This window comes from Dama dama, chromosome X (assembly GCF_033118175.1).
Source record: "Dama dama isolate Ldn47 chromosome X, ASM3311817v1, whole genome shotgun sequence".
Lineage (NCBI taxonomy): Eukaryota > Metazoa > Chordata > Mammalia > Artiodactyla > Cervidae > Dama > Dama dama.
In genome coordinates this window covers 147165745-147190598 of record NC_083714.1, presented here as the reverse complement: position 1 = coordinate 147190598, position 24854 = coordinate 147165745, and the positions used below count along the sequence as shown (strand labels likewise).

Genomic DNA, 24854 nt, shown 5'->3' with positions numbered 1-24854 from the left:
TATTTTTCTAGCAACTTCACATTTTCTGTTATGAGCATGTATTAATTTTTTTAAATGTTATACAGTATCATTTCCAACATGTAAAGAAAACATCTGGTTTTTATAAATTGCTCAGGCCTGGTGCACTGGGAAGACCCAGAGGAATCGGGTGGAGAGGGAGGTGAGAGGGGGGATCGGGATGGGGAATACGTGTAAATCTATGGCTGATTCATATCAATGTATGACAAAACCCACTGAAAAAATAAATAAATAAATAAATAAAGGAGAAAAAAAAATAAAATAAAAACAAAAATATAAATTGCATTCATAAGCACTCTTCTATTTCTCCACGAGAGGGCAGAATAAGCACAGTATATGTTTATTCATACCCACATGTACTTATGAGAGAATACATCTGGATTTTATACATTACATTCCAAAGCATTCTTCTATTACTCCATGAGATGTCAGCATAAGCACAGAAAATATGCATTCATACACACATATACATATGAGTGAATACCTTGGATTTTGTAAATTACATTCATTAGCATTTTTGTTTATCCTCGAGAGGGCATCATATGCACAGTAAATATTTATTCATACCCACATACACATATGTGAGAACATCCGGATTTTATGAACTGCATTCATAACCATTCTTCTATTTCTCCACGACAGGGCAGCAAAGGTACAGTAAATAATTATTCACACCCACATACTTTGGCCAGCTGATGTGAAGAGCTGACTCATTGCAAAAGTCCCTGATGTTGGGAAAGACTAAAGGCAGGAGGTGAAGTGGACGACAGAGAATGGGATGGTTGGGTGTCATAACCGACTTAATGGACATGAGTTTCAGTAAGCTCCAGGAGAGGTGATGGACAAGGAAGCCTGGCATGCTGCAGTCCATGGGGTCACAAAGAGTCAGACACACTGACCGACTGAACTGGACTCACATATACATTTGAGAGAACACATCTGGATTTTATAAATTACATTCATAAGCAATCTTCTCTTTCTCCACGAGAGGCCAGCATAAGCACAGTAAATGTTTATTCATACCCACATATGCTCTGGGGACTCCCTTGGGCTGTAAGGAAATCAAACAAGTCAATCCTAAAGGAAATCAGTCCTGAATATTCATTGGAAGGACTGATGCTGAGCTGAAACTCCAATAATTTGGCCAACTGATGGGAAGAACTGACTCATTTGAAAACTCCCTAATGCTGGGAAAGATTGAAGGCAGAAGGTGAGGGGCACACCAGGGGATGAGAGGTTTGGATGGCATCACCCCTCGATGGACATGAGTTTGAGCAGGCCCCAGGAGTTGGTCATGGATAGGGAAGCCTGGTGTCCTACAGTGCATGTGCTCGCAAAGAGTCAGACACGACTGACCGACTGAACTGAACTGACTGACAAAAACGTATAAAATGCTAATACAGCTTCAAAATGGACGTGCTATTCCACGAGTGGTGTACTACACAAGTTTTCATAATATATCCGGGAAAATAACCACAGATGAATACCTCTATGTGTGGTTAAAAGGGTACAAGAATCTGTACAGCTACAACAATAAGGCCATTTGAGTCAACACGCACGGACCGAGAGATGATCATACTAGCTGAAGTGAGGCACACAGAGAAAGACAAACAACAAATGATACCGCTTAAATGTGGAATCTAAGATATAACACAGAGTGAAGGAAGCCAGAAAGATAAACACCAATACAGTATACTAACGCATATGTATGGAATTTAGAAAGATGGTAACGATAACCCTATATGCAAGACAGAAAAAGAGACACAGATGTATAGAACAGACTTTTGGACTCTATGAGAGAAGGCGAGGGTGGGATGATCTGAGAGAATAGCATTGAAGCATGTATATTATCAAGTGTGAAACAGATCGCCAGTCCAGGTTGGATGCATGAGACAAGTGCTCAGGGCTGGTGCACTGGGATGACCCGGAGGGATGGGATGGGGAGGGAGGTAGGAGGGATGTTCAGGATGGGAAACACATGTAAACCCATGGCTGATTCATGTCAGTGTATGGCAAAAACTGCTACAATATTGTGAAGTATTTAGCCCCCAACTAATAAAAATAAACCAAAAAAAGAGACATAACACAAATGAGCACATGTATGAAACAGAAACACACTCGTGGACATAGAGAACAGACGTGTGGCTTCCAAGGCTGAGAGAATTGGGGGAGCAATGGAGTATGAGATTGGGGTTAAGAGATATAGACTAGAGTATACGGAATGGATTGACAAGTTCCTACTGTAGAGGACAGAGAACTATATTCAGTATCCTATGATAAATCATGATGGAAAAGAATATATATGGGACATCCCTGGCAGTTCAGTGGTTACGACTCCACACTTCCACTGCAGGGCATGCATGTTCAATTCCTGGTCAGGGAACTAAACCCACATGGTTAAAGTGTAGTCAAAAGAAAAACAAAAATTAAAGATGAAACAAGAGAATGCATACATATATATATATATATATATATATATATATATATACATATACACAATGTATATATACAATATATGTGTTTAACTGAATCACTGTGCTATAAAGAAGAAGGGAAATGGCAAACCACTTCAGTATTCTTGCATTGAGAATCCCAGAAACAGTATGAAAAGGCAAAAATATAGGACACTGAAAGATGAACTCCCCAGGTCGGCAGGTGCCCAATATGCTACTGGAGATCAGTGGAGAAATAACTCCAGAAAGAATGAACGGATGTAGCCAAAGCAAAAACAACACACAGGTGTGGATGGGACTGGTGATAGAAGCAAGGTTTGATGCTGCAAACAGAAATATTGCATAGGAACCTGGTATGTTAGGTCCATGAATCAAGGCAAATTGGAAATGGTCAAATGAAATGGCAAGAGCGAACACAGATGGACTGGAATGGATGAATTTAACTCAGGTGACCATTAAATCTACCACTGTGGGCAAGAATCCCTTAGAAGAAATGAAGTAGACATCGTAGGCAACAAAAGACTCTGAAATTCAGTACTTGGATGCAATCTCAAAAATGACAGAATGATCTCTCTTCGTTTTCAAGGCAAACCATTCAACATCACAGTAATCCAAGTCTATGCCCCGACAAGTAACACTGAAGAAGCTGAAGTTGAATGGTACTATGAAGACCTGCAAGACCTTTTAGAACTAACACCCCAAAGAGATGTCCTTTTCATGATAGGGGACTGGAATGCAACAGTAGGACATCAAGAAACACCTGGAGTAACAGGCAAATTTGGCCTTGGAGTACAGCATGAAGAAGGGCAAATGCTAATAGAATTTTGCCAAGAGAACGCATTGGTCATGCAAACACCCTCTTCCAGCAACACAAGAGAAGACTCTACTCAAGGACATCACCATATGTTCAACACCGAAATCAGACTGATTGTGTTCTTTGCAGCCAAAGATGGAGAAGATCTATATAATCAGCAAAAACATGACCAGATCACAGCCAATAATGTGATGAACAATAATGAACTCCTTACTGCCAAATTCAGACTTAAATTGAAGAAAGTGGGGAAAACCACTAGACCATTCAGGTATGACCTAAATCAAATCCTTTATGATTATACAGTGGAAATGAGAAATAGATTTAAGGGACTAGATCTGATAGACAGAGTGCCTGATGAACTATTGATGGAGGTTCATGACATTGTATAGGAGACAGGGAGCAAGACCACCCCCAAGAAAAAGATTTGCAAAAAAGCAAAAGGGCTGTCTGAGGAGGCCTTACAAATAGCTGTGAAAAGAAGAGAAGCTAAAAGCAAAGGAGAAAAGGAAAGATACATCCATTTGAATTCAGAGTTCCAAAGAATAGCAAAGAGCAATAACAAAGCCTTCCTCAGCAGTCAATGCCAAGAAATAGAAGAAAACAATAGAATGGGAAAGACTAGAGAGCTTGTCAAGAAAATGAGAGATACCAAAGGAATATTTCATGCAAATTGGGGTCAATAAAGGACAGAAATGGTATGGACCTAACAGAAGCAGAAAATATTAAGAAGAGATGGCAAGAGTACACAGAAGGACTCTACAAAAAAGATCTTCACAACCCAGATAATCACAATGGTGTGATCACTCACCTAGAGCCAGGCATCCTGGAATCTGAAGTCGAGTGGGCCATAGGAAGCAGCAATATGAACAAAGTTAGAGGAGGCGATGGAATTCCAGTTGAGCTATTTCAAATGCTAAAAGATGATGCTGTGAAACTGTTGCACTCAATATGTCAGCAAATTGAGAAAACTCAGCAGTGGCCATAGGACTGGAAAAGGACAGTTTTCATTCCAATCCCAAAGAAAGGCAATGCCAAAGAATGCTTAAACTACCACACAATTGCACTCATCTCACACACTAGTAAAGTAATGCTCAAAATTCTCCAAGTCAGGATTCAGCAGTACTTGAACTGTGAAATTCCATATGTCCAAGCTGGTTTTAGAAAAGGCAGAGGAACCAGAGATCAAATTGCCAATACCCACTGGATCCTCGAAAAATCAACAGAGTTCCAGAAAAACATCTATTTCTGCTTTACTGACTATGGCAAGGCCTTTGACTATGTGGATGTCAATAAAGTGTGGAAAATTCTGAAAGAGATGGGAATACCAGACCACCTGACCTGCCTCTTGAGAAACCTGTATGCATGTCAGGAAGCAACAGGTAGAACTGGACATGGAACAACAGACTGGTTCCAAATAGGGAAAAGAGTACGTTAAGGCTGTATATTGTCACCGTGCTTTTTTAACTTATATGCAGAGTACATCAGGAGAAACGCTAGGCTGGAATGAGCACAATCTGGAATCAAGACTGCCAGGAGAAATATCAATAAACCCACATATGCAGATGACACCACCCTTATGGCAGAACGTGAAGAAGAACTAAAGAGCCTCTTGATGAAACTGAAAGAGGAGTGAGTGAAAAGTTGGCTTAAAGTTCAACATTCAGAAAACTAAGATCAAGGCATCCGATCCCATCACTTCATGGAAAATAGATGGGGAAACAGTGGCTGACTTTATTTTTGGGGGCTCCAAAATCACTGCATATGGTCACTGCAGCCATGACATTAAAAGACGCTTACTCCTTGGAAGAAAGGTTATGACCAACCTTGACAGCATATTAAAAAGCGGAGACATTACATTGTCAACAAAGGTTCATCTAGTCAAGGCTATGGTTTTTCCAGTAGTCACGTATGGATGTTAGATTTGAACTATAAAGAAAGGTGAGCCCTGAAGAATTGGTGCTTTTAAACTGTGGTGTTGGAGAAGACTCTTGAGAGTCCCTTGGACTGCAAGGAGATCCAACCAGTCCATCCTAAGGGAGATCAGTCCTGGGTGTTCATTGGAAGGACTGATGTTGAAACTGAAACTCCACGACTTTGGCCACCTAATGCGAAGAGCTCACTCCTTTGTAGAGACACTGATGCTCGGAAAGATTGAGTTCAGGAGGAGAAGCGGATGACACAGTATGAGATGGTTAGAAGGCATCACAAACTCAATGGACCTGAGTTTGGGTAAACTCTGGGAGTTGGTGATAGACAGGGAGGCCTAGCATGCTGCGGTTCACTGGGCCGCAAAGAGTCAGTCACGAGTGAGCAACTGAACTGAACTGAGCTGAACACAACATTGTAAATCAACTATACTTCAATTAAAAAGCAGCATGACTGGAAAAAAAAAAGATTGGGACATTTTGTTGTATATAAAGTTTATATCCAAAGAAAATTGCTGTAAACAAACACAGCTCACTACTAAATGGCAGGCTTGCTGAAATACTTACAGAGAGACACACTGATGTCTGCAATTTACCAGAAAATGCACCAAGGTAAAAGGTCAGTTGATGACTGGACAGAGGCATCAGCAAATGGATAGCTACACAACAAAGGAAGTATTGTAAAATCGTTACAAAAGCAGACCCCTACACATGCTGTCTACAAGGGACCCACCTCATACCAAGGGACACATACAGAGTGAACATAAACGTTTGCAAAAAGGTATGTCATGCAAATGGAGACCAAAAGAAAGCAGGAGTATCAATACTCATATCAGATAAAATAGACTTTGAAAGAAAGGCTGTGTAAAGAGACAAAGGACACTACATAAGAATCAAAGGATCAAACCCAGAATATATATACGTACCCAACATAGGAGAAGCTCAATATTCATAATGCAAATGCTAACAAGCAGGAAAGGGGAAATTAACAGTAACACAATAAGAATAGAAGACTTTAATACACCATTCACACCTATGGATAGATCAACCAAACAGAAAATTAGCAAAGAAACACAAATTTAAATGATACAATGGACCAGTTAGACCTAATTGATATCTATGGGACATTGCACCCCAAAGCAATGAAATTCACCTTTCTCTCAAGTGCACATGGAACATTCTCCAGAATAGATCACATTCTGGGCCATGAATCTAGCCTTGGTAAATTCAAAATAATCAAAATCATTTTGAGCATCTTTTCTGATCACAATGAGGCAAGATGAGATGTCAACATCAGGAAAAAAACTATTAAAAATAAAAACATATGGAGGCTAAACAATGTGCTTCTGAATAACCAACAGATTACAGAAGAAATAAAAAAGAAATCAAAATATGCATAGAAACAACTGAAAATTAAAACACGAGAACCCAAATCTATGCCATTCAGTAAAGCAGTGCTAAGGGGAAAGTTGATAGCAATAAGAGCTTACCTCAAGAAACAAGAGAAACATCAAATAAAAGACCTAACTTTACACCTAAAGCAACTAGAAAAAGAAGCAGTGAAGAACCCCAGGGTTAGCAGAAGGAAAGACAAGATAAAAATCAGGGCAGAAAGAAGTGAAAAAAGGAAAAAAAAGGAGACTATAGCAAAACTCAACAAAACCAAAAGCCGGTTCTCTGAGAAGATAAATAAAATAGACAAACCACTAGCCAGACCCATCAGGAAAAAAAGGGAGAGGAATCAAACCAGTCAACAAAATTAGAAATGGAAATGGAGAAATCACAACAGACAACACAGAAATACAAAGGATCACAAGAGACTACTAGCAGCAGCAGGAAGAAATGGACGAATTCTTAGAAAGTATAACCTTCCAAAACTGAACCAGGAAGAAAGAGAAAATTTTACCAGACCCATCAAAAGCATGGAAATTGAAACTGTAATAATAAAAAAAAATCTTCAGACAAACAAAAGCCCAGGACCAGTTGGCTTCAGAGGTGAATTCCTCCAAACAATTAAAGCGCTAACACCTATCCTACTCAAACTCTTCTAAATTATTGCACAACGTAAACCCCCAAACTCATTTTATGAGGCCCCCATCACCCTAATCCCACAACCAGACAAAGATGCCACAAAAAAAGAAAACTACAGGCCAATATCACTGATGAACATACAGGAAAAATCTTCAACAAATTCTAGCAAACAGAATCCAACAACATATCCAAAAGGTCAGACATCATGACCAAGTGGGTTTATTCCAGGGATGCAAGGATTCTTCAATATTTGCAAATCAGTCAATGTGATAAATTGCATTAACAAACTGAAAGGTAAAAACCATATGGTTATCTCCATAGATGCAGAGAAAGCCTCTGACAAAATTCATGCATTTATGATAGAAACACTCCAGAAAGCAGGCACAGAAAGAACATGAATCAACATAATAAAAGACATATATGATAAAATCATAGCAAACTTTATCCTCAAAGGTGAAAAATTGAAAGCATGTCCCTTAAAGTCAGGAACAAGACAAGAGTGCCCACTCTCACCACTACTATTCAACATAGTTTTGGAAGCTTTAGCCATGGCAATGAGAGAAGAAAAAAATTAAAGGGTATCCAGATTAGAAAAGAAGAAATGAAACTCTCACTGTTTGCAGATAACATGATCCTCTACACAGAAAGCCCTAAAGACACCACCAGAAAATGACTAGAGCTAATCAATGAATATAGAAAAGTTGCAGGATATAAAATTAATACACATAAATCCTTTGCATTTTGATACACTAACAATGAGAAAACAGAAAGTGAAATGAAGAAGCAATCCCTTTCAGCATTGTGGTGAAAAGAATAAAACTACCTAAAGAAACAAAAGACCTATACATAGAAAACGTTAAGACACTGATGAAAGAAATCAAAGATGACAGAAATAGATGGTGAAATATACCTTGTTCATGGATCTGAAGAGTCAACATAGTGATAATGAGTATACTACCGAAGGCACTCGTAGATTGAATGCAATCCCTATCAAGCTATCACTGGTATTTTTCACAGAACAAGAACACATAATTTCACAATGTGGATTGAAATACAGAAAACCTCGAAGAGCCAAAGCAATCTTGAGAAAGAAGAATGGAAGAGGAGGAATCAATCTGCCTGACTTCAGACTATACTACAAAGCTACAGCCATCAGGACAGTATGGTACTGGCACAAAGACAGAAATATAGATCAATGGAACAAAACAGAAAGCTCAGAGATAAATCCATGCACCCATGGACACCGTATCTTTAACAAAGGATGCAAAAATATACAATGGAGAAAAAACAATCTCTTTAACAAGTGGTGATGGGAAAACTGGTCTACCAAATGTAAAAGCAGGGAACTAGAACATTTTCTAACACTGTACACAAAAACAAACTCAAAATTGACGAAAGATGCAGTACTAGACACTATAAAATTCCTAGAGGAGAACATATTCAAAACACTCCCTTACATAAATCACTGTAGGATTGTCTATGACACACCTCTCAGAGTAATGGAAATACAAGCAAAATTAAACAATCTGGACCTGATTAAACTTTAAAGCTTGGGTACAACGAAGGAAAGTATGAGAAAGGTGAAAAGACAGCCTTCAGAATGGGAGAAAATAATAGCAAATGAAGCAACTGACAAAGAATTAATCTCAAAAATATACAAGCAGCTCCACACCAGAAAAGTAAATGACCCAGTCAAAAAAACGGGACAAAGAACTGAAGAGACTTTTCTCCAAAGAAGATATACAAATGGCTAACAAACACATGAAAAGATGCTCAGCATCACTCATTATCAGAGAAATGCAAATCATAACCACATGAGGGATCATCTCTCACTGGTCAAGATGGCTGCTATCAGGAAGTCTACAAACAATAAATGCTGCAGAGGGTGCAGAGTAAGGGAACCCTCTTACACCGTTGGTGGGAATGCAAACTAGAATGGCCCTATGGAGAACAGTGTGGGGATTCCTTAACAAACTGGAAACAGAATTGCCAAACAACCCAGAAATCCCACTGCTGGGCATACACACTGAGGAAACCAGCACTGAAAAAGACATGAGTACCCTAATGCTCATCACAGCACTGTTTACAATAGCTTGGATATGGAAGCAACCTAGATGTCCTTCAACATACAAATGGAAAAGAAAACCATGATACACATGACTCAGCTATTAAAAAGAACGTATCTGAATCACTTCTAATGAGGTGGATGAAACTGGAGCCTATTATAAAGAGTGAAGTATGTTAGAAGGAAAAAGACCCATAAAGTATATTAACACATATATATAGAAATTAGAAAGATGGTAATGATGACCACATATGCAAGGCAGTAAAAGAGACACAGATATAATGAAGAGACTTTTGGACACTGTTGGAGAAGGCCAGGGTGAGATGATTTGAGAGACTAGCAGTGAAACATGTATATTACGATATGTGAAATAGATCACCTGTCCCAACTTTGATGCATGACACAGGGCACTCAAAGCCGCTGTACTGGGGAAACCCTGAGGGGTGGGATGGCGAGAGAAGCAGTAAGGGTTTCAGGATGGGGAAGACATGTACGCCCATGGCTGATTCAGCTCAATATATGGCAAAAACCACCACAATACTGCAAAGTAAGGAGCCTCCAATTAAAATAAATACATTAATTTAAAAGAAAAAGACCCATGTACCTGCTGTCTATAAGAACCCCACTTCAGACCTAAAAACACATACAGACTGACAGTGATAGGATGGAAACATATATGCCATGCAAATGGGAATCAAAAGAAAGATGGAATAGCAATCCTCATATCAGACCTTAAACGAAAGAAGATTACAATAGATAAGGAAGGACACTACATAGTGATGAAGGGATCAATACAAGATGAAGACATAGCAATTGTAAACATCTATGCCCCCAACACAGGAGCACCTCAATACATAAGACAAACATTAACAGACATTAAAAGAGAAATTGACAGTAAAACAATCATAGTCAACTTTAACACCCCACTCACACCAATGGACAGATCATCAAAACAGAAAATTAATGCAGAAACACATGTCTTAAATGATACATGAGATGAGATGAATCTCATTGATATCTTCAGGACATGCCATCCAAATGGAGAAGAATACACCTTCTTCTCATGTGCACAGGGAGCATTTTCCAGGAGAGACCACATCTTGGGTCCCAAATCAAATCTCAGTAAAATGAACAAAATTGAAATTGTATCAAGCATCTTTTCTTACCAGAACACTATGAGACTAGATATCAATTAGGAGAAAAAAAGAAAACTGTAAGAAACACAAACACATTGAGATGAAACAACACGTTTCTAAATAACCAACAGGTTGCTGAAGAAGTCAAAATGGAAATCGAAAATTTTCTAGAAAAAAATGACAATGAAAAAACAACAACTCAAAATCTATGGGATGCAGGAAAAGAAGTTCTAAGAGGGAAGTTTGTAGCAATACAATCCTAACTCAAAAAACAAGAAAAGCATTGAATAGACAAGCTCAATTGACTCCTAAAACAACTGATAAAGAAAAACAAAACAAAAAAATAGCCAAAATTAGTACATGGAAAGAAATCATAAAAATCTGAGTTGAAATAAATGAAAAATTAATCAAAGAAACAATAGCAAAGGTCAACAAACTAAAAGCTCGTTCTGTGAGAAGATAAACAAAATTGACAAACCTTTAGCCAGACTCATCAAGAAACAGAGAGAGAAGAATAAAATCAACAAACTTAGAAATGAAAATGGAGAATTACAACAGAAAATGCAGAAACACAAAGGATTATAAGAGACTATTATGAACAACTGTATGGCAATAAAATAGATAACCTGGTAGAAATGGACAGATGCTTAGAAAAGCTCAATCTTCCAAGACTGAAACAGGAAGAAATAGAAATTATGAACCACCCAATTACAAGCTCCAAATCGAAGCTGTGACCAAGAAATTCCCAAAAGACAAAATCCCAGGACCAGATGACTTCACAGGTGAATTCCATCAAACATTCAGAGATGAGCAAATGCCTATCCTTCTAAAACTCTCTCAAAAATATTTCAGAGGAAGGAACACTTCCAAACTCATTCTACAGGACTACCATCACCCTGATACCAAAACCAGGCAAAGACAAGACCAAATAAGAAAACTACAGGCCAATATCCCTGATAAACATAGATGCAAAAATCCTCAGTAAAATTTTAGCACACAGAATTCAACAACATATCAAAAACCATGATCAGGTTGGCTTTATTCCAGGGATGCAAGGATTCTTCAATATTCGCAAATCAATTAATGTGACACACCATATTAACCACAGGAAAGCTAAAAATCATATGATAACCTAAATAGATGCAGAAAAGGCCATTAAATTTAAAATTTTACAATTATTAAATTAAAAAATAATTTTTAAAAAGAAATAAACTTAAAAAAGGAAAACAACATTGAAATAACTCAAATGACCATCAACTGGTGATCGAATAAATAAAACATGCAATACAAAATTATTTGGCCATCAAATGAATGGAGTTCTTATATAAGCTATAACATGCTAGAGCTCTGAAATGATCATGTTAATTAAAAGAAGCTGGGAACAAAAGGCTGTGTATTGCATTATTCTGTTCATGTGAACACGTTTGTCTTAGATTAGGTAATTCTCTGAAGACCGGAAATAGAGGAGTGAATGCAAGGGCCCAGATGAAGGGGGAAATGGAAAATGTCTGCCAGCAAAAGAGTGTTTCCCAATTGGAATGACGAAAATATTCTAGAATGAGGCCATGGTTATGGTTATTCAACCTATGAATAAGTTACAAATCAATGAATTATACAGCTTAACTAGTATATTCATGCTACAGGTACAACATTTCAATAAATCAAACGTATTTTTTTTTCTTTTAAACTACTGAAATTAACTTCTACATCCAGGAATATTATCCTTCAAAAACAAAGGAGAAGGAGATATTTTCATATGAACAGAACATTGGGGAATTCATTCTCAGCAGATACCTTGTCTGTAAGAAATGTTAAAAGAAGTTATTTACACAGAATAAGATGATATTTAAGAGAAACTATGAGTTAAGAAAGACTGTTATGTTGAAGTTTGACAGAAAACAACAAAATTCTGGAAAGTAATTATCCTTCAATGAAAATTTAATTGAAAAAATAAACGAATGCAAATTGAAATGAAGGTTTTTATTCTTATTATTAATTGGTTAAAGATAAATGCTTTTTTGGGCTTCTGTATCTTTGTTTTTCACTGATTATGAATCTTCATAGTTAAAGTGGGTTTCACGTATACAAGATCCAGTTTCACTCAGTGGTAAAGAATCTGCCTGCAATGCAGGAGCTGTGGCAGATGCGAATTCCATCTCTGGGTCAGGAAGATCCCCTGCAGGAGAGCATGGAAACCCACCCCAGCATTCTTGCCTGGAGAATCCCCGTGAACAGAAGAGACTGGTGGGTTTACAGTCCATGGGGTGGCAAAGAGTTGGACACGACGGTGCAAGTAAGCAACAGCAGACACACATTTCTAACAGAAACTCTGAAGATACTAAATATAGATGAGAAAATTCTCAGCCTAAACAAAGGAAAACAAACAAACAAAAATCCTAGATTGTAGAGCTGAATTAGAAAAGGTTTTAGGCAATAAAGTATCTCCCAACACTAGTGTAAACAGTGTGTTCCACACAAGAGAGAGGAGTCATTTTTAATACTCACTCAATAGAAAAACATTCTAGTTACATTCATAAATAAAAGGAAATGAAAATGTCCAGAAAACATAGTATAAAATCTACTGATCATTTTATATCTAATTAAGATGTTAAAACTGTAAGGGAATTTTTAAGAAAAAAAGTCTGTGAAAATTTAAGCAGCACCCAATGAAAAGTGTTGGACATGACTGAGTGACTGAACTGAACTGAAGCAGTCCCAATGAATGTAAATTTATTTTCTTTTCTCCATAGGCTCAAAATAATTGACAAGAATGAATTTCACTTTAACACATATTTTTCAATTTCAGCAGGATATTTTACATTCAAATATAAGATTTTTCAAGCCAAAAAAGTATGTACCTTGCAGTGAATATTTTGTTTCACTGACTTAAACATACATAAAATCATATCATGTGTCTTTATCTTGACCATCTTTGTGGTATCACTGTGCATTAAGAATCAACTGTTTGAATGTGGGGTCTGTGAAGTTCTCGGGTCACATACTGTTGAAGCCTAGCTTGAAGGATCTTGAGCATTATCTTGCTAGTATGTAAAATGAGTGCAGTCGTGTGGTAGTTTGAACATTGTTTGGCATTGCCCTTCTTTGGGATTGAAATGAAAACTGACCTTTCTCAGTCCTGAGGCCACTGCCAAGTTTTCCAAACTGGCTGGCCTATTGAGTGCACCACTTTAACAGCACTGTCTTTTAGGATTTGAAAGCTCTCAGCTGGAATTTCATCATCTCCACTAGCTTTATTCGTACTGCTGCTTCCTAAGGCCCACTTGACTTTGCACTCCTGGATGTCTGGCTCTAGGTGAGTCATCACACCATCGTGGTTATCCAGGATAATAAGATCTTTTTTTTTAAATTTACAGTTCTTCTGTGTATTCTTGCTACCTCTTCATCTCTTCTGTTTTAGTTAGGCCCATAACGTTTCTGGGCTTTATTGTGCCTGTCTTTGCATGAAATGTTCCCTTGGCATGTCTAATTTTTCCTGAAGAGATCTCTAGTCTTTCCCAATCTACTGTGTTCCTGTGGTTCTTTGCTTTATTCAAATCCCTTGTGAGTATACTCTGGAAGGGACAAATAGACTCAAGGGTTAGGCCTGGCACACACGGCACCAGAAGACCTATGGATGGAGGTTCCCAACATTGTGCAGGAGGTGGTGATCAAAAGCATCCACAAGAAAAAGAATTGCAAAGAGGCAAAGTGATTGTCTGAGGAGGCCTTACAAATAGATAAGAAGAGAAGAGAAACGTAAAGCACACACGGAAAGATATAGCCACTGCCATACTGCCTCCCCCGCCTCCCGATCTGGGGGTCACCGTCTGCTGCTCTCGGTGCCAGGGGGAGGGGACAACCCAGACTCTCCTACTGGGAAGCCACGGACCGGGTGTGTCTCCCTAAGGATGTGATTGTATAAATCATGCACTCACCTTTAATCATCACCTCACACTCTACATTCACCAAGAGACACACGGAGGACCGAGGAGACCATGGACCCTGCCACCTGGCCACACCTCTGCAGTTACCATCGTTCAGTGGACGGGCGGATGGATGACCAGCCCCGCAGGACCGGGCTGAGAATAGCCTCTGCAATGCCCAGCTCCTAAACATGCCGTCCATCAGCACCAAGGCGGCTACCGGTTTCGGCCGGTGACGGCACAGGACGTGACTAAGAGGCAGCCTCCGTGACACCCAGCTCCACCCACGCGCCATCTGGCGGCCTCGAAGCAGCTTCCGGTTCAGCCCAGTGACGTCACAGGATGTGAACCAGGAGTGGCCTCGCAATGCCCAGCCCCTCAGTGCGTCGTCCGTCAGCCCCTAGGCGGTTTCCGTTTCATGCTGGTAACAGGAACGTGACTGAGACACAGCCTCCGTGATGCCCAGCTCCAGACACGTGCCATTTGTCAGCCCTGAAGCAGCTTCTGGTTCAACCTGATGACATCGCCAACAAACCCAACGTCCCAGATGAAGTTGCCTGCGATGGTGTTGGTATAGCCGGCAGCTGACCCTGGGCACTGGTCCCGCACCCATGTGCAAAGGTAGTGGAGCCAGGGACCAGGCCAGGTGGATGAGGACAAGCTGCAGGTTCTCTGTGAGGTTGATGCCGGCCATGAACAGCCTGCCTGGGACAAGAGAGGGGCTGCAGTTCATGGTGCCAGCTGTGGGGTCAGCCGCCTACATGTGAAGTCACTAACCCACAGAGTCATGTGACAAACCAGACCATGTGGTCACCGACTCACATGGTTGGTCACCCACCCACGGGGTCACTTCATAATGTGGTGATCCCTCCAAGTGGCCACCAACCCACGTGGTCACCCACCCATGGGGTCACTAACCTGCGAGGTCATGTGGTCACCTGTCCACATGATTACCCCCTCACACCATCACCCACCCACGCAGTCACCCACTCACCAGGTCAGCAACTCACATGGTAACCCACCCTGCTGTCAGGAGTTCAAACCAGTCACCCACCCACATGGTCACCCACCCACAGGGTCACCAAGCCACACATCTCCTGTGATGTGACAAATAACCCATGGGGTCACCAGCCCATGCAGTCACCAAGCTGTGCCATCGCCCCCCAGACTCTGGCCTCTGCAGCGGTCAGAGATTCAGATGTCCGACAGAGACCCAAGTTCAGACAGCAGGGACTCACAGGGGAGTTGACTGATGAATTTCTCCTGTTACAGAGGGCAGGCGGGCTGGACAGTGACCCCAGAGATGTCCACGTCCTGACCCCGTGCAGTGGACACAATAATGTCTGCACGGATGTTCACATCCTGTCTACATCTTGACCCCCTGTGGTAGACACAGTAACTTGCCCAAGGATGTCCATGCCCTGTTCGCCATGTGTTGAACAGAATAACGTCCCCTAATATGTACTGTTCCATTTATCCACTTGAACACAAACCCAGCCCCTTGTGCTAGGACATGCGTGTGATCAGGTGTCCTGGTATGAAGGCGGCACTCACCTGGGTGGCTGCAGCTCTTCATGTGCTCCAGGTAGTGGACGAGGTCTAGGTGCTTCACCTGGTTCCCCCACCAGTAGGGGATACCGGGCCACAGTTCTGCATGCTGACTCATGGATTCCTCGTCCTTGTATGACAGGATGACCTGCTGGCCCCGGGACCACAGCTGGCACAGAGTTGGCACCTCCTGTGGGGAGAATCATCCAGGTGCCCATGAGACGTGTGCACAGGGGTTATTGGGGTGCCTTGTGACACAATGCGTCAGGTATTGGGGGTGTCCCAGAAGCTACAGCAGTGTGTGGAGTATTGGGGTGTCTATGAGAAGTGATGGAATGGTTATTGGGTTCTCTGTGAGAAGAGACAGTCAAGGGTGGAATAATGGCATGTCTGAGTAGAGACACTAGTGGGTAGATTACTGGGGTGTCTGAGTGGAGAAGGTGATGAGTGAGTTATTGGGGTGTCTTGAGCAGTGACTGGTAGATTTTTGGGGTGTTTGAGTGGAGACAGTGGTGGGTAGATTACTTGGGTGTCTTGAGCAGTGATGGGTCAATTATTGGGGTACATACCTGAGTGGAAACAGAGGTGGGTGGATTATTGGGATTTCTGATAGGAAATGGCAGGTGGATTACTGGGGCAACTTGAGGCGTGATTGATGGATTTTGGGAGTGCCTGAATAGAGACCGGGCAGGGTGGATTATTGGGCATGCCTGTGACCAGTGATGGGCTGGTTACTGGGGTGTTTGAGTGGAGACAGTGGTGGGTGGATTACTGGAGTTCTGTGAGCAGCATCACCTTGAGTCTGAATCAGCTTCACGCAGCGAGCAGATAGTTGGATTACAGTGAAGCCTAGTGCTCCCGCTGACAAGAGCATGGGGAGCCTGTGGCCCCTGCTCACCCAACGGGGACACAGGATGTTCCCAAAGATATTCTTGATGCAGCCCATCAGGTTCTCGTGCAGGTCCTCCATCATGCCCTCGAAGTTCCTGCATGCCAGGATAACCACCTCCTGGGGGTTGTTCTCCAGCCACTCCGAGATCTCCAGGAGGGCGTTCTTGGAGGGGGTGGAGGAAAGGGGCCTTGTATTGAGAGACAGAGGGGCGTGGATGGGGACTTCCCCCAGCACAGCCATCTACAGACTGGTTGGGGAGTCCTGACTCACAAAGACATAAAGCATGGCGCCTGCTCCCAAGGGACCCAGCCTCTTCTGAGTGGCAGTGGGGAACTGTGGCATTGCTCTGGGGGGTCTCTGTGTGTGTGTGTTTCTGTGTGTGTATGTACACGCTCCTGTAGGTACAGGTGCACACACATGTGTGCATGTGTTCAGGGTCTGTGTGTGCAAAGATATGCATGTGTGTGTGTGTGCACAGCAACAGAGAGCAGTGCTTATAATACTGTGAGAAGTCTGTACTCCAGGGAGCATGGGAGGCCAGCAGGGTACATTCACAGTGAGGTCCAGGCCGGAACCTCCAAGGGTCATTAGGTTCTGTGGTGGGGGCACTGGGGGCCGAGGCCAGAGTGAAACATTAAGTGACTTGTCCAGCAGCTGAGAGAATGGACTGGACACCCCAAAACGGGACACAGGAAAAGACGTGTCAGGAACCTGGATTAGCCAAATTATGGGAGACACCCCAGAGGCCAGGGCTAGAGGTGTGAGTTCAGAAATGCATGTTGGTCAGGAATTCTGAGTGCCTGATGCCAGAGGTCAGCCCTCTCCTGCCAGGAGGAGTGTATCCGTCCCCTTAGAGATCAATGTCTTCTAACGGGAGTGGACCTGTGTTGTCCCCTTAAAGGTCAGCCTCTCCTGCCTGGAGTGACCGTGTGTCCATCTGAGTGGATGTGTTTCCATCTGAGTAGATGTGTGTTCATTCCCTTAGAGGTCAGCATCTTCTAACTGGAGTGGACCTGTGTTGTCCCCTTAGAGGTCTGCCTCTCCTGCCTGGAGTGACCAGATGTCCATCTGAGTGGACGTGTGCCCATCCCCTCAGAGGCCCTCCACATCCTGCCTGGACCAGATGTGGGTGTCCCTGGCTGGCGGACCCCCGTCCATACGCCCTGCCCCCACCCTTACCTCCACGAGGGCCATCGTGTACACCATGTGGTAGAGTGCAGGTTCCCCTCGATGCCCTCCTCTGTGTGCGCCATCTGCAGGTCCTCACGCCCAGCATCCAGCTGCTTCATGATGCTCAGCACCTGCACACAGAGGTCCGTCACCTGTGCTGGGCACAGAGGGCGGCCCCCCGCTCAGGGGCTGGGCATGCACTGAGGATGCCCAATGAGGGCCACATCGTCCACTGTGAAATCAACAGTGTTGGTGCTGCCAGGATTGAGGCCCTGCTTCTGGGAACAGGGTCTCCAGGGTCACTGGTCACATGGAGCACACAGCCCGGGTCCAAATTGTGGTCTTGGGGGGGGGGGTGTTCCTGCAGAGTCCAGCCTCACCCTCCTCTCAGGCAGTCCCTGGGTGGAAGCGCCCTGTGGGTTCAACAGCCCAGTCTCCAAACACCCAAGCTGGACCCTTGAACATGAGGACACACAAGACCCACAAAGGTCTGTGCCCACCCCCAGAAACAGTACTAGGAAAGGCAAGAAGGAATCAAGCGGGGAGAACGAAAGGAAGAAACATCTGTCTGCCACACAAATAAGACAGGAAAAAGCAAAAAATAACTAACATAAATTGAAAAGTGAAAGTTGTTCAGTTGTTTCCAACTCTTTTCTATCCAGTGGACTGTAGCCCACCAGACCCCTCTGTCCATGGAATTATCCAGGCAAGATTACTGGAGTGGGTTTCCATTCCCTTCTCCAGGAGATCTTCCCAACCCAGGAATCGAACCCATGTCATCAGCATTGCAAGCAGATTCTTTACCAACTGAGCCACAAGGAAGCCCTAATATAAATTTGTAGCAGAAAATGTACTGTGTCCTCTACAAGGAGTCATAATGGAAAAACAAGAAAACATAAGGATAAAAAAAAGGGAAAGAAAATAATAGATTCTCTCCATCCAAAATAAAAGAAAAAGCAAAAACTAATATTAACATAAACTAGTAGCAGAAAATGGTACTGTGTTCTCTGTAGAGAGTCATGACGGACAAAAAAAATATGAGGATAAAACATGGGGAAAAAATGGGAAAGGAAGTCACAGTGCCCCCACCCAATCCAAATTAAAAGAAAAAGCAAAGACTCATATGAATATTGTCAGCTACACACAGGCACTTGCCATCCACCTCTACAAGGATTAAATTAGGTGCTGCTGCAGCAAATGACCTTCAACACCCCTTGAAAGACCACCACCCGTGTCCCCCACCCCGCACACAGCCCACTTCTCCTTGGCAACCATACCACTTGAGACCACGGCACTGAGGCCCCCCAGGATGGAGCGACCCTGCCCTGGAGGGCCATAGAACAGAGAGACCCTGGCACCAAGGGACACTCAGAGCAGAGGGACCCCAGTCCTGCAGGACCCCCAAGTTCTGGTGGACGCCCTACTGCTCACTCCCTCCTCTGGGTGTGAGCTCTTAATGCCAGGCTGCAGGCACCTGATGCAAGCAGGAATGAGGTTTGCCCATATTCCAGCCCTGGCTCTCTGCCCATCAGATCCCCTGAGAAGGATTCCAGCAGCCAGGGATCTCCCAGGAGGAAGCAATTACACAAGGCAAGAGCTGTGCTTGACAGCCATCTGTCCCCTCCAGGTGGGCCCCTGCTCCTGGGGGCACCTGGGCCCAGGTGGTTTCTCTACCTCAGTCTACCTCATGAGGTCACATGGGGCCTCCTCCAGTGTCTCACTGTGGGCCGGCAGGGGCAGAACCTGACCTCACCGGCACACGCCCCACCTGCTCACCTGAGTGGGCTGAGAACTCAGAGGGGGCGGCTGACTCACAGGAGGAAGCGCCATCAGGGTGTGCAGGGGCACCCGGCTTGCTCCCTGGGGTGCTGTCTGAGGCCTCGCGGCTGGGTGGCACTACTGCTGAGCACTCCTGAATCTGCACTGGGAAACCAGACAGCTGGGGTTCAGAGAAAAGGAAGAGAGGACAGGTGACCCACACCTATGTGCCTGGGAGATGGGAGAGTGTCTTGCAAGTACAGGATTGGTGTCCACAGGCGATGGGACATTATTCCTCCCATCACAGTGAACCCACCACCATCTCAGGCCAGTGCAAATGGGAAGATGAAGCGCTTGTGACACCCTGACCCGGATTATGATGGAACAGAGGTCCAGGGATGTGGAAACAGGACGACTCGGGAGTGGGCAGGTGACCTGTGCTAGGTGGAGAGTTGTGGAAAGGACACCCAGGAGGCAGGTGACCTGTATTATGGGGAGGTCTCCTCTGTGAGGGGAAGACAGACACACACCCTCAGGTGTCCCCAGGATGGTGACACAGACACACCAAAGGAGCCCTATGTGGCGGGGCACACACATCCACAGGGGTCCCCATGGCGTGGTGCTTGGGGTTCTGACATACTGTTTTGCTGTGTGTTCTACTTGCATCTCGTTGACTATTCGGATTAGAGAAGAGACTTTTATTCTGAAAGGTTATTGTGACGAGGAAAGAGGAAAGGGGAGTATTACAGGAGGATGAGCTCTTCAGGGAGAAGGACTATTATTCTAGAGAGGGGGTGATTACATAGAGGTAGGACTTTATTTGTACAAGGGGCAACATTACTGTAGAGAGCTGACTAATATGATAGAGGGGAGATACAACAATAAATAGGGCTATGACCATGTAGGGGGGATGTCACTGTGGAGAAAGTGAAAGTTGATCAGTCATGTCTGACTCTAGACAGGCCATGGAATTCTCTAGGCCAGAATACTGGAGTGCATAACCTTTCCCTTCTCCAGTGGATCTTCCCAACCCAGGGACTGAACCCACGTCTCCCACAATGCAGGCAGAATCTTTACCAGCTGAGCCACCAGGGAAGCCTTACTGTGGACAGGGGATTCATAATCAAGGAGGACCCTTACTGTAGTGGGGGGCTATTACTGTGGAGGGGGGAAAGTTATAATAGGATGACTCTGATACCATGGGTCTTATGTGTCCTCATGTCCAAGGGTCCAGCTTGGGTGTTTGGAGACTGGGCTGTTGAACCCACAGGGTGCTTCCACCCAGGGACTGCCTGAGAGGAGGGTGAGACTGGACTCTGCAAGAACACTGCCCCCAAGACCACAATCTGGACCTGGGCTGTGTGCTCCATGTGACCAGTGACCCTGGAGACCCTGTTCCCAGAAGCAAGGCCTCAACCCTGTTCCCAGAAGCAGGGCAGCACCAACATTGTTGATTTCACAGTGGACGATGTGGCCCTCATTGGACATCCTCAGTGCATGCCCAGCCCCTGAGCGGGGGGCCGCCCTCTGTGCCCAGCACAGGTGACCGACCTCTGTGTGCAGGTGCTGAGCATCATGAAGCAGCTGGATGCTGGGCGTGAGGACCTGCAGATGGTGCACACAGAGGAGGGCACCGAGGGGAACCTGCACCCTGGCCACATGGTGTACACGATGGCCCTCGTGGAGGTGGGGGCAGGGGCAGAGGGTATGGATGGGGGTCCACCAGCCAGGGACACCCATGTCTGGTCCAGGCAGGACATGGAGGGCCTCGGAGGGGATGGGCACACGTCCACTCAGATGGACATCTGGTCACTCCAGGCAGGAGAGGCAGACCTCTAAGGGGACAACACAGGTCCACTCCAGTTAGAAGATGCTGACCTCTAAGGGAATGGACACACATCCACTCAGATGGACACACGGTCACTTCAGGCAGGAGAGGCTGAACTTTAAGGGGACAACACAGGTCCACTCCAGTTAGAAGACACTGATCTCTAAGGGTACAGACAGACGTCCACTTCTGGCAGGAGAGGGCTGACCTCTGTCATCAGGCACTCAGAATTCCTGACCAACATGCATTTCTGAACCCACAGCTGTACCCCAGGACTCTGGGGTGTCTCCCAGAATTTGGCTAAACCAGGTCCCTGACACATATTTTCCTGTGTCTACCAGTTTTGGGGTGTCCAGTCCATTCTCTTGGCTGCGGGACACGTCACTTAATGTTTCACTCTGGCCGCTGGCCTCCCACGCTCCCTGGAGTACAGACTTCACACAGTATTATAAGCACTGCTCTCTGCTGCTGTGCACACACACACACACACACACACACACATGCATATCCGTGCACACACAGACCCTGAACACATGCATACATGCGTGTGCACCTGTACCTACCAGAGCATCTACATACACACACAGAAACACACACACACACACACACACACACACCCCAGAGCAATGCCACAGCTCCCCACTGCCACTCAGAAGAGGCTGGGTCCCTTGGGAGCAGGCACCATGCTTTATGTCTTTGTGTGTGAAGACCCCCAACCCATCTGTAGAGGGGCTGTGCAGGGAGAAGTCCCTACCCACGCCCCTCTGTGTCTCACTACAAGGCCCCTCTCCTCCACCCTCGTCCAGAACGCCCTCACGGAGATCTCAGAGTGGCTGGAGAACCATCCCCAGGAGGTGGTCATCCTGGCATGCAGGAACTCCAAGGGCATGATGGAGGACCTGCATGAGTACCTGATGGGCTGCATCAAGAACATCTTTGGGGACATGCTGTGTTTCCGTGGGGTGTGCAGGGGCCACAGGCTCCCCATGCTCCTGGCAGCGGGAGCACTTGGTTTCACTGTAATCCAACTATCTGCTCGCTGCATGAGGCTGATTCAGATACCAGGTGACGCCGCTCACAGAACCCAAGTAATCCACCCACCACTGTCTCCACTCAAACACCCCAGTAACCAGCCCATCACTGGTCACAGGCACCCCCAATAATGCACCCTGCCCGGTCTCTATTCAGGCACTCCCAAAATCCATCAATCACGCCTCAAGTTGCCCCAGTATTCCACCGCCGTTTCCTATCAGAAATCCCAATAATCCACCCACCTCTGTTTCCACTCAGGTATGTACCCCAATAATTGACCCATCACTGCTCAAGACACCCAAGTAATCTACCCACCACTGTCTCCACTCAAACACCCCAAAAATCTACCAGTCACTGCTCAAGCCACCCCAATAACTCACTCATCACCTTCTCCACTCAGACACCCCAGTAATCTACCCACTAGTGTCTCTACCCAGACATGCCATTATTCCACCCTTGACTGTCTCTTCTCACAGAGAACCCAATAACCATTCCATCACTGCTCATAGATACCCCAATAATCCACACACTGCTGTAGCTTCTGGGACACCCCCAATACCTGACACATCGTGTCACAAGGCACCCCAATAACCCCTGTGCACACGTCTCATGGGCACCTGGATGATTCTCCCCACAGGAGGTGCCAACTCTGTGCCAGCCGTGGTCCCGGGGCCAGCAGGTCATCCTGTCATACAAAGACGAGGAATCCATGAGTCAGCATGCAGAACTGTGGCCCGGTATCCCCTACTGGTGGGGGAACCAGGTGAAGCACCTAGACCTCGTCCACTACCTGGAGCACATGAAGAGCTGCAGCCACCCAGGTGAGTGCCGCCTTCATACCAGGACACCTGGTCACACGCATGTCCTAGCACATGGGGCTGGGTTTCAGTTCAAGAGGAGAAATGGAACAGGACATACTGGGGGACGTTATTCTGTTCACCACCTGGGGACCATGGCATGGACATCCTTGGGGATGTTACTGTGTCTACCACAGGGGGTCAGGATGTAGACAGGATGTGAACATCCGTGCAGACATTTTTGTGTCCACCACACGAGGTCAGGACTTGGACATCTCTGGGGTCACTGTCCAGCCCGCCTGCCCTCTGTAACAGGAGAAATTCATCAGTCAACACCCCTGTGAGTCCCTGCTGTCTGAACTTGGGTCTCTGTCGGACATCTGAATCTCTGACGACGGAGGAGGCCAGAGTCTGGGTGGGTGATGGCACAGCTTGGTGACTGCGTGGGCAGGTGACCCATGGGTTACTGTTCACATGGGCAGGAGATGTGTGGCTTGGTGACTGCATGGGTGGGTAAGTGTGTGGGTGGGTGACCGGTTTGAGATCCTGCCTGCAGGGTGGGTTACCATGTGAGTTGCTGACCCAGTGAGTGGGTGACCACATGGGTGCGTGATGGCGTGAGGGGGTAATCATGTGGACAGGTGACCACATGACCTCGCAGGGTGGACCCCCATGGGTGGGTGACCAATCATGTGAGCCGGTGACCACATGGTTTGGTTGGCCACATGACTCCATGGGATAGTGACTGCACACGTGGGCACCGGACCCCACATCTCGCACCATGAACTGCAGCCCCTCTTTTGTTCATGGCCAGCATCAACCTCACAGAGAAACTGCACTTTGTCCTCATCTGCCCGGCCTGGTCCCTGGCTCCACTACCTTTGTGCATGGGTGCGGGGTCAGTGCCCGGGGTCAGCTGCCAGCTATACCAACACTATCGCAGGCGACTTCATCTGGGCCCTCGGGCTTGTTGGCGATGTCATCAAGTTGAACCGGAAACTGCTCCGGGGCTAACGGACTGGCGCATCTGGAGCTTGGCAGTGCTGAGGCTGCATCTCAGTCACGTTCTGTGATGTGACCAGCCTGAACTGGAAGCCACCTCGGGCGTGACGGACGGCGCACTGAGGGCTTGGGCATTGAGGAGGCCACTCCTTGTTCAAATCCTGTGACGTCACTGGGCTGAACTGGAAGCTGCGTCGAGGCCGCCGGACGGCGCGTGGGTGGAGCTGGGCATCACGGGGGCTGCGTCTCAGTCACCGTCGTGTGCCGTCACCAGCCTAAACCGGAAGCCGCCTTGGGGCTGATGAACGGCGTGTTTAGGAACTGGGTATTGGGGAGGCTATTCTCAGCCCTGTCCTGTGGGGCTGGTCATCCGTCCGCCCGTCCACTGAACGTTGGAGACTGCAGAGGTGTGGCCAGATAGCAGGGTCCATGGTCTCCTCGGTCCTCCGTGTGTCTCTTGGC

General features: G+C 45.4%; 2 pseudogenes; one reads left to right on the top strand and one right to left on the bottom strand.

Annotated features, from left to right (window-relative positions):
* Nucleotides 1–14851: 14851 nt before the first annotated feature.
* LOC133052932 (PI-PLC X domain-containing protein 1-like) lies at nt 14852–20055 on the bottom strand (annotated as a pseudogene).
* A 54-nt stretch (nt 20056–20109) lies between these two features.
* On the top strand, nt 20110–24404 carry LOC133052931 (PI-PLC X domain-containing protein 1-like; annotated as a pseudogene).
* The last annotated feature ends 450 nt before the right edge of the window (nt 24405–24854 follow it).